This window comes from Symphalangus syndactylus, chromosome 16 (genome assembly GCF_028878055.3).
Source record: "Symphalangus syndactylus isolate Jambi chromosome 16, NHGRI_mSymSyn1-v2.1_pri, whole genome shotgun sequence".
In the NCBI taxonomy this organism is placed as follows: domain Eukaryota; kingdom Metazoa; phylum Chordata; class Mammalia; order Primates; family Hylobatidae; genus Symphalangus; species Symphalangus syndactylus.
Genome location: NC_072438.2, coordinates 5,688,189 through 5,705,258, shown reverse-complemented (window position 1 = coordinate 5,705,258; position 17,070 = coordinate 5,688,189).

Here is a 17,070-nt window from a genome sequence, read left to right as displayed (position 1 = left end):
GTAATGTCATCCTCCCATTGGCTTTCTTTGTCCAAACTACATTAGCCTTATCTCAGATCTTCAAACAAGTTATATTTCCTGCCTAAGATCTTTCTATGAGTGAGTGAAAGGTGTGACGAAGATAGTTCCTCTTTGCCCCCAAAGGTTTCATTGATCACGCTGATAATGAATTTACTGTTATTTTAATCTCTTACTGTTATACTCAGGCTTAAATTATCTACCCTACACACTTCAGTTGACATAATTTTAATTTCCACTGTGATGCTTCTCTCTCTTCTGTCAACACTCTCTCCTCACAGGGTTTCATCCAGATCAGGAGTCAGTAACATTTTTGACAAAGAGCCAGATAGTAAATATTGCAGGCTTTGTGTTGCCAAGAGGCAAATTTATGGAACTTTCCCTGCTGAAAAATTTCCCTGTATTTTACATTTTAGACTTATAAATGCCACACGTACTTATAACTCATGAGCCATACAAAAATAGGTGGCAGACCAGATCTGGCTCATGGGCTATAATAGTTTTCCAACCCCTCACCTAGATTCATGACTTTAGGCATGCTCTATAGGCTACGATGATCTAACTCACATCTCTAGCCAAGTCAACTTGTCAGTGCCTACTTGATGTCTCCACTTGGATTCTAACTAGCGTCTTAATTTAAGATTAAAAAATGTAAAATCAATCACACATACGCACCTACCCACACCTCTGTCACTTGCAAACTGCCTCATGTCATCAAGACTTTGCCATATCACTAAAAGTGACCATAATCCCCCATGTCCCTAAATCCAAATACCTTGATATAATTCTTGCTCAGTAAATTCAATCATCTTCAAATCAACTTCCAATCTCAACTGATTTTCTCCAACTTTATTGCTACACTCATAATCCCAACTACCATCATCCTTCAACTGGACAGGTGCAATAGTCAGCTAAATGAACCCCCTTCCTTCACTAGTGTACCCTTCCACAATAGTACACCCTCCTAAGAGCTAACCTCATCGTATCACACATCCATCATACACTTTTCAATGTAGTTAATTTATATTCACATTTTGATATAAGATCTAGATTTGGTCCCTGAGAACACTCATGTAATCTCTCTCCATGCTCTTCCTTCATGGACATTCCAGCCAAACCGGCCTTCTTTTCTTTGTAAGAAACTATCAAGCTCTCTTTTTAAATTACAGAATCTTTATATCTGCCCTTCTTTCTGCTCAGAGCACCCCAGATCTTCAAAGTACCTTCCTCTTTGTCTTCACTCAACTCTCAAATGAAATATTACCTCCTCAGAGAGAAAAATGCTCTGAAATACCTACAGCCAGATCAGTGCCTTCCTCCTTGACAGCTTTACTCAGCCATGTTATCACATGTAATCTTCTTCGTAGTAGTGTACTTTATAGCCCTTCACACCATTGCTTTTTTTAGGTATTTGTATGTCTTCCTCCTCTTTCCCTCCTCACTACAGTATAGCCAATTGTGTCTTTGCCTTCTTCACTGCTATATCCCCTAGTGCCTGGTAGGCTTTCTATAAACAGCCATTTATTGACTTATTGACTACATGTATATGCTAATCCTTTTTACTAATTGTTGTTACACTATAAATTTCTCTTCTCCCTCTCTTCGCTTCCCTCTTCTCATGTCCCTTGATGCTTCCTACTCAATATTAACATGGACATCATTTTGTGTCTTCAGCATTTCTCTTTTCATTATATTATGATAGGTTAATTTTCCTAAGAAAACACTATTTTGACAAAAGCAAAGCATTAAAGTAAAGCAGCATAGGATCAATTTTTTCCTATTGAAAAGGAAACACCATCTTTCCGAGAAGACAATTCCACCAGGAAACAAAAAAAACACACACATTTCCGGTAAGTCCTAGTTCCCAAGACTTGAAGCCAGTATGTTTTTCCACTTTCAAGTATCCTTGACTGTAGAGATAAAAGGTATCCACTTAGAGATATTAACTCATTACCACTGCCTAAATTTGGTTTCCAGAAACACAACTTAATATGACATCAATGGATGTGATAATCATTTGAAAGTAGCTTTATCAAAATCATCCAACAGAACAAGTTACTTTCCTAATTAGCATCCTTGGTTAAATACCTAAATCTGATGAATAATAAGTTATGCATTATGCTAAATTGCATTGGCTCACTATCTTAGAATGCTTTCAAACTAATTAAAAATGAGATATTCAGTGATGAGAAACATAAAAAGATAAAAACCTATTTCAATCAGTTTAAATTAGAATTTAACATTTCTTCAATACGCTCTTTTGTAGTCAATTGCAAGAGTAATAAAGCAAAATTATTGAGTCTATAATAGTGACCGTTCAAAATTCATAGTGAATTATTAAAAAGAAAACTAAGGTCCCTGCCAACTTTCCACCTCACTTCAAAGCATAGCCAAGGTCATTACAACAGCAAGTAAAAGACTCCACACAATTCCCACTTCTTCGCCTCTATACTGTTACTTCTGGAATCTTCTACTGCTCCAAATTGTGTGTTTGCTCCAGACTCAGCAGTTCTCACCACCTTGTTCTTCCAATTGCCATCTTCTCTGTGCGGCCTTTCTTGACTACCCAGTTAAAAATTATCCTATCAAAATTATCTGATCCCCATCCAGGATTACTTTTCACCATCTAACTTACGATACTTTGCATATTTATGTGGCTCATTGTCTGTTATCTGTCTCCCTAAGTTAGAATGCGAGCTTCATGATGGCAGAGTTTTGGTCAATTTCCTTCACTCAATAATTCCTGACCCAAAGTAAACACTTCATAAGTATTTTTTGAATATACTAATATATAGTCCGAATTATCAAGGAACTTATAAATAAATAAAGACACAACCCAGCATATAGTGCAGCTTGAGAAATGTTGATAGTGTGGTACAGGAGGAGGTATGTAAACTATGAGAAGCAACAGTTAAATAAGAAGCAATCCAGAAAGACACACAGTGTGGGTGACATCTGAGTTAAAGGACAGAAGGTAAGAAGATAACCAGATGGAGAAAAGAGAGGAAGATCTTACAAACAAGCATCAGAAGTTACCATAAGAAAAGCAAGTACAAAATCATCAGAAGAAAAACAATTGCATCCCAGTTATTACCACAAACACAATTAACTATGAAAACCCAGAACAGTTCATGCTTTGATAATGCTAAAGTTGATACGTAGATTAAGATGTGATATAACAATCTGCAAATCTTAGTTTTCAGAAAACCTTTTTAGGCAAGATATGATGATTTAAGGAAGAAAAGTTGCTGATGGATGAGGCATGTTGTCCCTTAAAGACAAACACTATGAAGACTGCGTACAGCCTTTATAATGGAAAGGTGCCACGTTTTTTCTTTTTTAAGTCCTTGGAATCTCAGTTGGCAACTTTGAAATTCATGTGTAATTCATGAGTTTTTTAAAAGAAATGTAATAAGTAACACAAGTGATTCTAGAGCTTGTCTTTAGGCTGAGGTAGATATTGGCATTATAAATTGAAGTGCTAGAAAGGAACAATAAGAATTAAGAATAAGCAGTAATTTCTGCCAAGATCTGTGGCACCCAGTCTCACACATAAGGCTTTTTGGAATCTCTTGGTTTCCAAGGTTCAGGCTCTCATACTTTAGTTTGTACATAAAGGACTTAAGTTATTCTTAAAGCACAGTTTTAGCACTTCACACCAGGAGATGGTTATGAGACTGATCACAGGATAAAGTGAAATAGGATGTGTGCCTACTTGTAGAAGGAACCTCGTTCCTTTTGCCATTCTATTCCTACTTTTCTGGCAGGAAAGTCCTAGAAAAAATTTCATATACAGATTAATTTTAAACAATTTACATTATATTTTACTATTAATAGCTTCTAGAATATCTTAGCTTAGGCTGGCCCTGGTGGCTCACACTTGAAATCCCAGAATTTTGGGAGGCTGAAGTGGGCGGATCAACTGAAGTCAGGAGTTTGAGACTAGCCTAGCCAACATGGTCAAACCTAGTCTCTACTAAAAATCCAAAAATTAGCCGGGTGTGGTGATGCGTACCTGTAATCCCAGCTACACAGGAGGCTGAGGCAGGAGAACCATTGAGCCTGGGAGGTGGAGGCTGCAGTGAGCCAAGATTGTGTCACTGCACTCCAGCCTGGGCAACAGAGCAAGACTCTGTCTCACAAAAACAAAAAACAAACAAACAAAAAAAGAGTATCTTAGCTTATATATTTCTCACATCTGATCCTACCACTTTACTTCTTTTTTCCTGTTTATACCAATTATTTCTATTCCTCTTTACATATAGGCAGAAAGATAAGACTAAAATGTGTCATAGACAATGACATCTAGTAAATTGACGTATTCTTCATGTTTAATTCCACAACAGATTTCAAATACAACCAAAATCTCCAAATAAAATCTTAATTCTAAATTGAGTGCTTGTACAGTCTTCAAATATGTTCAAATAGAACATCAAAGCTCAATAAAAATAGTTATATCACTTGGGATGGTGTTTAAAATATTTTTTCCTAAATAAATTCAGCTTCAGAGGATGAGAAAACCTTCGTTAGGAGATGTTTTAAAGAACAAATTAAGTTAAATGTGAAGGAAATCATACTTTATTTTGTTGAATAGTAAGATTTTTTTGTTGCTATTGTGAATTAATGCCATCCAAATATTGAGTGATGTAATTCAATTTAGTAAAAGAAAAAAGTCTAAATTATCAACTTCTTTCCTTATAAAAATGAAATATGCTATAACTTGCATTTTTTCCATGGCAATGACCCTGATGATCAGAGAGGTTAAAACCTAAAAACATTTAAAATCATCTAATCTAAATTATAAAAAAGAAATCCCTTTCTTCAGAAAAAATAATTTTTTAAGGAAGCACTCATAAACAAATCTCTACTAGTAGATATACAGCATACACATCTCTTACTATCTCCCATGCAGACTGCATAAAAAGGCGTGCTGGCTACTTTTAAGAAAACAACATTCAGATGTCTGGAAAGTATCTGAAATGCATGATTAATCTACACAGATAATTTTCTCAAGAAACCAAATTTTGAAGACAAGTAATTCAAAAGTCTATTGTCTATAAAGTAAATCCGCTGGTATACTTAAACTGCTGTAATCCTTTCTCTGTTTACCTTATAGTGTGCACCTCTCAAGCTATGGGAATGCATGTCTTCTCTAAGAAGAGCTGACTTCTTTTGTAGGAAAAAGCTGTTGGAAATGACTGTTAGGATTTCAAATGTTTGGGAGTGTGTATTCATGTGGGTTTTACGTGTTGAATATTTGCATTTGTAATTTTAAGATGCTTAAATCAAAAACTAAAATGACCTATGCAACATAATTCTGCCATAGGATAAATTAAATTCAATTAAATGTTCCCATACAAATTATTATCTACCACAATGTAAAAATATTTATATATCACAAAGATGTAAGAAACACTGACTTCTATTATACAGCAGAGTTCAATTTCACTACTACTTAGCTTGATGATATTTTAAGGTCATGTCTCTTGGAATACACATTCAATATTCATTGCCAAACGTCTGAGCTCACCTCTCTTGAAGCAATATTCAATTATCAAAGGAAAATAATTTACCAAGCAACCTCACAAAACACAAACTCTAGGTAGCATCAAGGTTTTTCAAAGTGATTATTCCTTACTGGTCGAGATCCTAAGATATTAAAACTCATAGATCACATGATCTGAGATTTTCTAATTGAAAAGCTGTAGCTGTAAACCTTTCATTCAAAGTCGGATACTACTTTCAGCTGTCAAAAGAATTATGCAATCACTTAAACTTCTGGGATGAAAGAGAAAATGAAGGGAACAATAAAAGTAACTGAAATGCACTGAGAAATGAACATAAGGAACCAAATGGAGGCAAAGACAGAGAGAGAGAGAGAGAGGGCTGTTTATCTAACCTTCCCTTCTTGAGTGGGTTTTCTCTGATATCTCTAGAGAACAATTGGATGTGTAACAATGAAATACAAAACACAAGATACTGTCTTCGTATAATTACTTGTAATGATTCCAAGATGGCATAATTTGAGAACTTGCTAAATAGGACAACAAAGTGATCTGCTTTTCCAAAATTTTGCCCCTTAGCTTATATATTATTTCATGGTGAAGATCAATAAAACTGAAAATTGGAATTGCCAGATATTATCAGATTTTATTTTTTGAATGCTTAACAGCTGACCCAAAATCTGGTCATAAAAATGGAAGTTAAATTAAATTGTCCTCAAAATTTAAGTTTGCTACATTTGTAAGAACCACTTGTTTCTTCAAAATCTCAAACTTTCTCATATCTAGCAGCAAATTTAAATTAGGAATTTAAGCATGTAAATTCATCATGGAAACCAAATTGATTAAAATTTTCTGTGTATTCATGATAATGTTTAAAATTTTTGCTACATTTAAACCCTAAGTTAGTTACAAAAACCCTAAAATTATGCTTGTTTAAAAACTTGGGCTAACTTGCTTTTGAAAACATACTGACATATTCGTTCCATTCTTCTTATAATTATTTTTTTGTCACTCCCAAGCAGCACACCATTGTATATATCCCCAAAACGGCACTTCTTTGTTAAAGCCATTAGGACAGAAATATTTTTGAGCCAGATGCAATGGCTCATGCCTGTAATGTCAGTACTTTGGGAGGCCTAGGTTAGAGGACTGCTTGAGGATAGGAGTTTGTGACCTGCCTGGGCAACATAGCAAGACCCAGTCTTTACAAATGAAATGAAAATAAAATATAAAATAAACTGGCTGGACAAAGTAGTGCACACCTGTGGTCATAGCTACCAGGAGGCTGAGATGAGAGGACCATATGAACCCAGGAGTTTGGGGCTGAGAATGAGCTATGACTGCACCACTGCACTTCAGCCAGAACTATGGGTTGGTGAGTTAGAAATAAGTTCTCAGTTCTGAATATAATAACTGCTCCTGGCACTCCCCAGAATGAGCTGGGTTTTCTTTTGCCTCTCTATAGTCCCTCTTCCTCAGGAAATACCCCCATGGTTCTGCCCGCTGTGCTATTAATTACACCAATGCTTATTATATGTCAGTTCAGTTTTATCTAGATTCTCCCAAAGTCAGTGCTGAACTTAGTTGTTTGAAAATGTATATATTGTAATAGTTACCAAAAAGACCAAATACAGCTAGATATTTATGCTATTTGTTTTATTTCCATCGTAGGTATATTTCCTTTTAAAATTCATATATATCTTTCTCTAAGGATTGTCTCCGTTTTCAGATGTTAAGCACTTTCTCATGCACACACCACCTAAGCAGCAAAGACAGAGTCCACGTCAGGGAATGTCACATTCAGGATAAGTACCTATTATTCTGTAACTCAGAAGTAGGAAAATGGATGTCCTCAAGCAGATGCTTTTCTTGACAGATACAAAAATTTGACAAGGATCACTGACTGACTTCCAACCCACCATTCATCACTTTTATCTTATTTTGACCCTAAGGGTCCCAGAGGGATAATGGCACTACATTCCTATTTAGAATTCAGATTTCAGATTGCATTTCTTATATCATTGTTTATAAGTAGTGGTTGCACACAGTCGCGATAATACTATGACATTAATCTACATTCCTCGTTAAATCGATTTTTGTCTTCCGTTTTTGAGCTTAGCTACAATTTCTCACACGGTTTCTCTAGGAAGATTCCTCAATGACTGAAACATTTAGAACATGGTCGATTCATAAATACGACACTGGGATTCCCCAATGACTGAAACATTTTGAACATGGTCCATTCATAAATACGACACTGGGATTCCCCAATGACTGAAACATTTAGAACATGGTCCACTCATAAATACGACACTGGGATTCCCCAATGACTGAAACATTTAGAACATGGTCCATTCATAAATACGACACTGGGATTCCCCAATGACTGAAACTTTTAGAACATGGTCCATTCATAAATATGACATTGGGATTCCCCAATGACTGAAACATTTAGAACATGGTCCATTCATAAATATGACATTGGGATTCCCCAATGATTGAAAAATTTAGAACATGGTCTATTCATAAATATGAAGAGCTTGTGTAGAAAGTATAATTTACTTATCCTATTATGCTTAAGAAATTATGTGAAATAATGTGAAAATAATCTTAAAACATTTGCATGCATATTTGCTGCAAGAGTCATCTTTCATTGATACTTAATCATAATCATGGACATGGTGGGTCCCAATAACCAATATTTAATGCAAGACTGTAAATTTAATAGAGAGAAAACCTTATTTATAAATTTTCATGTGTTCTTTTCTTGACAATAAGGAGCTGTGAGATTTGTATTTTAAAAGATACTTAGTAATAAAAACTTTAATTTTTAAAACTTTTATTTTTAAATTCTGCTTAATTGCATAAAAGTTAAAAGGTAATATTTAATATTTAATGAGGCTTATTGAGCTAAATGATGATATGCAGCTTGGGTTATACTTGCAATTATAAGATTTGCTCATTATACCTAAGCAATCTCCTTCACTCAATCTAGCTACCACTAAGGAAGCAAAATTCCCTGAATCATAGTATCAAAGCATTCCATTATGTTTTCTATTAAGTTGTTTTGTTCTTTGAATCATTGTCTATTTTAATTTATCCTTTTAGAAAGAAAACAAATTACTTAACTTGCATTTCCCACTAGAAGCTTCACTACAGCTAGACTTGGAATTGATTTCAGGCCATTTTTTAATAAATGATGGTCCCTAGTGAAAGATAGAATACTTGAGCCATCAATATTGAGTAAATAAAAGGGTTTGGGTAAATAAGAGAGAAGATACCTATTTTTCTCAAATATTTTAAATATCTAATAACCTATTCCTCATCTAAAACAAGCCACAATTACTGGAAATGATGGTCAGAGGAAGGTATTAGCAACCCTGTGTAATACTACATGTCATGTTGGATCACTATTACAGAGAAACAGTTGTCATGCTGCATTTTAGTAATTCTACACATCACCAGAGAAATAGACAACTCTTATAGCCAAAGAAATCCAACGTAGCTACTGTCTACATATTCTTGTTTTAGACCTTTGGTGAAAAAAACTACTATGTGTATTGAATATATTTTACATTAGTTTTATCACAAAAGAAAAATGAGAATTCTATTAGATGCAAATACAAATTCTGAATGACAGGAAAGAAAAATTAAAATCAAAGCTGATCTTAATTAACAAAATGTATTATCTGCTTACATGTATATACAACTGTTCATATACAAAGGCACAGATGCATTTGTGGTTTTGAAAAAATATCTATTTCATTTCAAATCTTCATTGAACAATATTACATATGGCAAGAAAACTGATCTTTTTGAAGGATCTTTTAAAAAGTGTTAAACTTTATTAGATACTCCAAACTAGCAAAGCTCAACTTCATCACAATTATATAATAACACTGCACACTTTCAATTTTATCTGGAGAAATATATCTATCCCTTGAAATAACTCTGTAAACTTCCTGCTCACAGATTTCATTTCAAGCCTTGAAAATGCAGAAAATCAATGCTGAATATACTTGCCCCGAAAGGAAAATAAAATTTCAGGGGTGTCAGGATGTTTTATCACATAAAGTACAGAATTGCAATTTGTATATGAGCAGGCAACACACCTCCAAAAATAATACAATACTTATCACAAAATACATTCACAGATACTAGATTTGGCACAAACCACTCCATACAGCTATTGATGAAATCAGTATTGAAAGCCTTATTCCAAAATCTATGGCCCTTTTCTACTCTCCAACTGACATTTCAGGATGCCACAACCTTGCAGCTCCACTCTCTCATTAATTTCCCCTAAATACCCTTGGCAGAAGAACGAGAAACGTCACATTTTTCATTTAATTTCTAAAGAACATCACATCCTTTAAGAATAGGTTCTTGAAATTTTAAAACGTTAAACATAAAAACCCTAAAGAGACAAACATCCAAAAACATAAAAACCCTAAACAGACAAACGTCCAAAAACTTTTCTTCAAAATCACAACAACTTTATATGCTACGTGTTCCTGTAAAATACCACATACACAAACTCACAGGCACACCCACCCACCCAAAACCCACACACTCGAATTTATATGGCCTCGTAATACCTCACATATATATACATGTCACCAAATGCAACAGAGACACACGCATATATATGGCCTCATAATACCTCACATATATATACATATCATCAATTACAACAGAGAAAAGCCAATTTCAGAAACATGGCTTCAATTTTGATGCATTTACTCACACTTAATTCTATTTCAATTTAACTGCAGAGATATTACAATACCCTGTAACAAAAACCTGACGGAAGATTGTAACAAATTGCTTAAACATCAAACCAAACACTAAACATAATTTCATCACAAAGTGAAATTCGCATCCAACTCGCAAAGAATTAGAAAATCCTTGCACTTACCTTGGCCTTGTCCATTCCCCAGATGACCCCAAAACACCACCGTCATCATCAACAGCCCCGGAGCCCACGTCCACATCCTTCTAGTGACACGCTCGTGTCTTCTGGCCATTGCATCTTAAACTCTGCATATTCAGTGGGGTGGATGTGAAAGTACAATAAATTACATTCTTAGAGAAATACACTACGACTCAAATCCCATATCTAATATGCACTGTGCATTTCTGAATTATCCTGCCTACAAGGAGGTACATTTGAAAATCATGCTTCCCTTTAGGGTTGTCATATTGATGATTAATACGAAAGCTCATTCATTTTTAATCTTTAAGCATTCATCTGAATTCCATTTTTAATATCATTTTCCAAAACAGGCCACTTAACCTATGAATGTTAAAAAGTACTCCCGATATACATATTGGAGTTCAGTCAAGCAAAAGCATGGTGTATGGACACTACTTAAGTATAACTTGATATTTAGGCAAATTGATGAATTTAACATACCATGTAATCTCTACATATATACAAAAGGACTTTTCAACACATTTATGTAAGTTTTGCATAAATACCCTTGAAAATATTCTCAAGTTTTAAGTGGTATTCTAATTATGTCAGTAATTTTAACTGAATAAAGAGATGCATCATGTGCAAAAACTAATCTTGTTTACTTAAAATTGAGAGTAAAATTAATTATAGAAGGTACAAAACACTTGTAATTTTGATTTCAGATATATGACCCACAGGAACCTTCATATATACAAATATTATACACATATATGACAATGTATATTTGAATGTTCATTTTGAAACTGCTTTTCATACTGATACATGAAAATACTTAAATGTCCACCAAAGCAAGGTTATTTATTCATACATTTGAATGATATACAATAGCTCAAAAGAATAAACTTGAGTTGCATGTACTAATATGGATAAGTGTCCAAAATGAATAGTGAAGCAAAACTAGCAAATTTAATAATGATAAGTTCAAAATTACACCTTTCATATGTAAACATGTGCAATAGTTAAAACTATAAATTTTATGTTGCATAAATATATAATACAGTATAATAACGCATAAGAATGAGAAACACCTTCAAGACTAAAGTTAGGAAATTACAAGACTACAATTTAAATGGTTAGTAGGTGGAATTTTAAATCAGAGGTTACTCCTAAATCCCAATTTTTCCACAGTTGACAAAATAACGGAGTTAAGAAAAATAAACTTAATGATTTCCAGAATGAATGCTTTATTCAAAATGCTACGTAATTACAATTCTAATAAACTTGCAAGGGAATCCAGTCACCCAGAAATTTTTTATGCCTTTCTCCTACATCACGAAAGGGGAAGATTTAATTACCAACTTTGCATTACTTAACGTCAGACTCATAGTATCAGAGCTAAAGAGAAATTTAAGAAACACCTAACTCAACCTCTCCATTTTAAATGACCAAATGAGTTGACAAGCTTACAATGACATTTCTAAGTTCATATGTAAAAACAGAATTTTGATGACAATGACAGTTTAAGTACTAATAAACACTCCTGGAAAAGTTACTGTAATCCAGGTTATTTTACTGTGCTAAATGCCTTACATTCTTTACCCAATTCAGTTTTCACAGAAATCCTATGAACAAAGCACTTCCAAAATTTACCACTTCACAGCTAAGAAAACAAGGCTTAGAGAAATGCTACACGATCCCCTAGTCATGAGGTTAGTAGGTACCACTGTGGAGACTGAGGCAAAACAGGACGATTTCAAAGCCTATGCTCTGAACAAGTAAACACTAAGCAGGAATTTAGTTCTAGATCTCCCAGTTGTAGTCCAATAATCAGCCAAAAAATGGTGCTGAGAAGAGGGGAAAGAAAGATGTCTTGTATGTGGAGCCTCATGTATTTGATCCCAAATACATCTTCATATTGAAAATCATTAGAGCACAAGGCAAAAGAATTATTAGTTTGTTTCTAAAATCATCAACCTTTCCCAAGTTGAACATACAAATATATTTTATCATATATATACTATATGTGTGTATAGCGTGTGTTTATCTAAGTATTCCTGTGGTTTATATATCTGGATGTGGAATTACAAGTGTTTTGTGGTTTATTATTTATTTATTATTATACTTTGAGTTTTGGGGTACATGTGCACAATGTGCAGGTTTGTTACATATGTATCCATGTGCCATGTTGATGTGCTGCACCCATTAACTCGTCATTTAGCATTAGGTGTATCTCCTAATGCTGTCCCTGCCCCCTCCCCCCACCCCACCACAGTCCCCAGAGTGTGATGTTCCCCTTCCTGTGTCCACGTGTTCTCATTGTCTCCCTCTGTTGCTCTGGCTGGAGTCAGTGGTGTGATCATAGCTCACTGCAGACTCCAAGTCCTAGGCTCAAGCGATACTTTTGCCTCGGCCTCTCAAGTAGCTCGGACTACAGGCACGCACCACCATCCCCGGCTAATTTTTTTACAGAGATGGGTCCCACCGTGTTGCTTGACTGGTCTCAGCCTCCTTAAGTCAAGGGATCCTCCCACCTGGACTTCCGAAAGCACTGAGATTACAGGTGTCAGCCACCGTGCGTTTTTTGATTTCTTCAATTAATTTTACTTATACACTTGATTACACAAGATTAATTTTGTGTACATAATGAATCTCTTTTGAGGTTTAAGTTACTGATTAATTAGAGTACCACTTAACAAGCATGTCATCCCAGCACTTTGGGAGGCTGAAGTGGGCGGCTCACCTGAGGTCAGGCATGAGCCACCGTGCCCGGCTTACAGACATTCTTTTCACTCCTGCTTGCAGATCTCTGTTCCCTTCTAATTCCAGTGGAACCACTTTCACTTAGTATCAAAATATCCAGATCCACTCATCAAAGTGTAAATAATCCTCCAGCAAATTACCTTTGCAAATCTATTTTTATGTAATATTTCCTTAACTTCTTCTTACCTACATCCAGTAGTCATTTTACAAGGCAGAATTTTTTCTATTTTATATAGAACTGAGGCAGTATTTGAAAAAAATCTCAAAACACTCTTCAGGAAGGACTGGCATCTAAAACACCAGTTCCAATATATATTTCAGTAACATTTTAAAGGACAGATGCTTTTCAAAATGTTATTATAATTTAAAAAAATGTAACCTTCCTCTCTGAGTTCATGTTTATGGAAAACTAATATTTCATAAATGCCAAGTTACTATGATGTATTATCTAAATGCTGCCCCTGCCATTCTATAAATACAAAAATCATAACCTTCTAACTAACTTTGGTATTAGTCAACAACTGTGCTGATGAAAAGTAAAATCAATTCATTTAAAATAATTTTCCATGAACAAAATCAAGTAACTTGTAAGTAGTATGGTAGATGAACCAAAAAATAAAGTAACATTAACCAGAAAGACATGCCATGGACTTCTCTAATCTTTTTTTGGAACACCCTTTTCATGCATATGAAAATAAAAATTAAATATAAAATACCTACTTTATGTATGTACTTTTACTTGTGTCTATTGTTCTTTAAAGATTAAAATAACTCCTAAAGCCTGGATAGCTGAGCCCATTGTGCTCTTCTGCCCATAAAATAGATCGGATGTGCAGTGAAAGAGGTAAAACTTAGGCTTTCAGGTTAGTTATGACGATGGAAACACAATTCTATTCAATAGTGTTCATCTTGGTCTTTCAAATGTTTAAGGTCACAAGGCAAAAGAGAACAGACTTTAAGAATGTTCGTGTATTACTTCTCGTCTTACCCAATAGCTACATTAGTTCAATTAGGCCAGTGTTTTGGAGTAAACAGCACTGTGAAATGTGTCGTGGAGTCCGGAGGCTCCACCACCTACCTCCATGTAGTTGTTCTGTCCGATGGAGCCTAGAGTAATACCTTAGGAGATGCATTACATCTACAGGTACCAACCAGGAAGGGTAGTCTTGAATTAAATGGCTTTAGAACACGTTATAAGAGCAAATCGAAGCTTCTAGGTATTAGAACCACTTCAATCACAGAGCGTCTCTGGGTTCTATCTGTGGCCAGCATCAAGTATCTGTCTGCCCTCCCCGAATGCTTTCTCTCATCATGTGGATCTTCTAGATGGTCTTATTCTTCCCCAGCCAGCCAACTTGATCAACAAGCCTAGGTATATTAGATATGTATAAAGTTGGTTCTTAAATAAAGTCCATTTCTGTATCTAGGTAAGTAATGTCTTCAGACTTACAATTTCATTGATATCTAGAAAGAGTGACTCTAGTTAGCTTCTAGTGTCAGTTTTTCTAGCAGCTTCTTTAAAAACAAAAATCCTCTCTGGAACAAAGCTTCCTTGCAAGTATTGCTGTTGGCAATAGTCCTCTTTACTGAAATGCTTATCCGGTGAAACTTGCGCTGTGCCAGTGAGCCTGCAGGTTGATGGTCCTTTTGTTCAACTTCTCCATTATAAAGCAACCTCTCTGATCACCCTTTTAAAACTAAAGACCAAAGAATCAAATGAGATCAGGAAGTGACCAGAGCTCACAGGTCATCAACTCCTCTTCTTAGCATATTATAGCACACAGTCTAAGCCCGAAAAACACAGCAGAACCCATTACAGCTCTCGAGTTCCAGTTATTAACATTGATTTTTTCCAATGGGAAATTTTCATTAGAAGCTATCACAGGACTCACATTCAGTAATAACTTAGATTAGGATACATACTGGAGCCTTTGTCCTTAGAGTAGGTGCCACTGAGTCACTATTAAAAGGAGTCTTTTTGATCTTAGTAAATTCTCACAGGGCTTATCTCAGTCTAAACTGTAACTGGCCTTTACTAGTGATGTCATGTGTAGTTCAAATTAATATTGTAATGTATATAAATTGTATATATAGGTATAATACATGCATGTATTTACAATTATTTATTTTATTTTATTTTTTAATAAGATAAAAGTTAGAGGTTAAAATATGACTCTAGGCCATTGTGCTTTAGAATGAAGAGCACAGACATGGGTTGGAAATGTAAATTTTGGCCCAATTTAATTTCTGTGACAAATTCATTAATGTCTTCAAGGTTCAGGCTCTATGTATGAGACAAATGAAAACAGCTCTAAGATTCCTGAAAACCCTAAAATATTAAAATTCCACTCTGCCATTAGTTCAGATAAATCATTTGCCAATTTGCCCCACAAGAACCAGGCATCTTTAAATGGTAACATAACATGCACTTCTCTCTCCCAAAGTGTGGTGCATAAACGTTCTGCTTCTCAATAACACAGGATGCCTGCTAAAATGTGCTGTCAGGGGGATTAGTAAGGAAATGTTGTATCAAAACTTCTGCAGATGTGGCCCTGAAATACACATTGTAATAAATCCTCCAGGCCTCTCAAGTTAGGAATAACTGGTTTATAAAATTGTACTTACTTAAAAATTATAGATAAACAGATTTCACCGTAACCCATTCTTTCTGTTCTGAATGAAATAAGGCTCTATATTCAGACTGAATTTTCAGTGAAAAACAACTTAAAATAGTGACAAATCATCTATAAGTTTAAATGAATATAACTAGGAGACCTGAAAACTCAGGTTTAGCAGTCATCTTCCAACAGTTTGAGAGCCCACAGGAGCCACAGAGCCCTCATGTCTCTCCAGAGAAGCAGGGTGATTCTTCCCCCTAAACACCATGCAATTCTTGAAGTGAGTGAAAGCATCCCTGCTCACACTGATACCCTCTCAAGTGAACTCAAAGTTAAGCCATCTCCAGCCAGACCAGATATCCTGGCCCATATCTCATTCATTAATATATGTTGAGAAGCCTTTGTTTCTTGGAAACTACATGAAGTGAATAGGCTGTGGACTCCACTGGACATAGTGGTCTATATTTAACCAATTCCCTTCACACATATGTATCAGATGCTCTCTTAGTTACGGAGCTGCAGTGGTGAATAAGAAAGCCACAGTCCTGTACTCCCAGGGTTTCAATTCTGAAGACGAAGACAGGCACAGAAACCCAACTGAGCAAAGAGAAGAGATTATTACAAAATGTGTTCACATGCAAAGTGAAGCAAGGGACTGAATATACAACAAGGGTTTTGGGGCGAACATTAGATACAATCTTAATTCAGATTATATAAGATTCATACATATAATTTTTATATATAGATATATTAATTTGGGCCGGGCGTGGTGGCTTATGCCTGTAATCCCAGCATTTTGGGAGGCCAAGGCGGATGGATCACTTCAGTCCAGGAGTTTCAGACCAGTCTGATCAACATGGCAAAACCCCATCTCTACTAAAAATAAAAAAGTTAGCCGGGTGTAGTGGTGTGCGCTTGTAGTCCCAGCTACTCAGGAGGCTGAGAAAGGAAAACTGCTTGAACCCAGGAGGCAGAGGTTTCAGTGAGCCAAGATTGTGCCACTGCACTCCAGCCTGGGTGACACAGCAAGACCCTGTCTCAAAAGAAAAAGAAAAAAAGAAATATTAATTTGGATTATACAGATTCTAACCACTTCTTTCAAGTGAGAATATTTAAGGTAAGACCTGAGAATAAAAAGAGTTAGCTTTTCATACACTACAGAAAGATTCGTCTTTTAGGAAAAACCCCCAGTGTTCATGGACCCTAATATATGAGCAAGATCTTGGCATGTAGAAGAAACCTGTGAATTGGA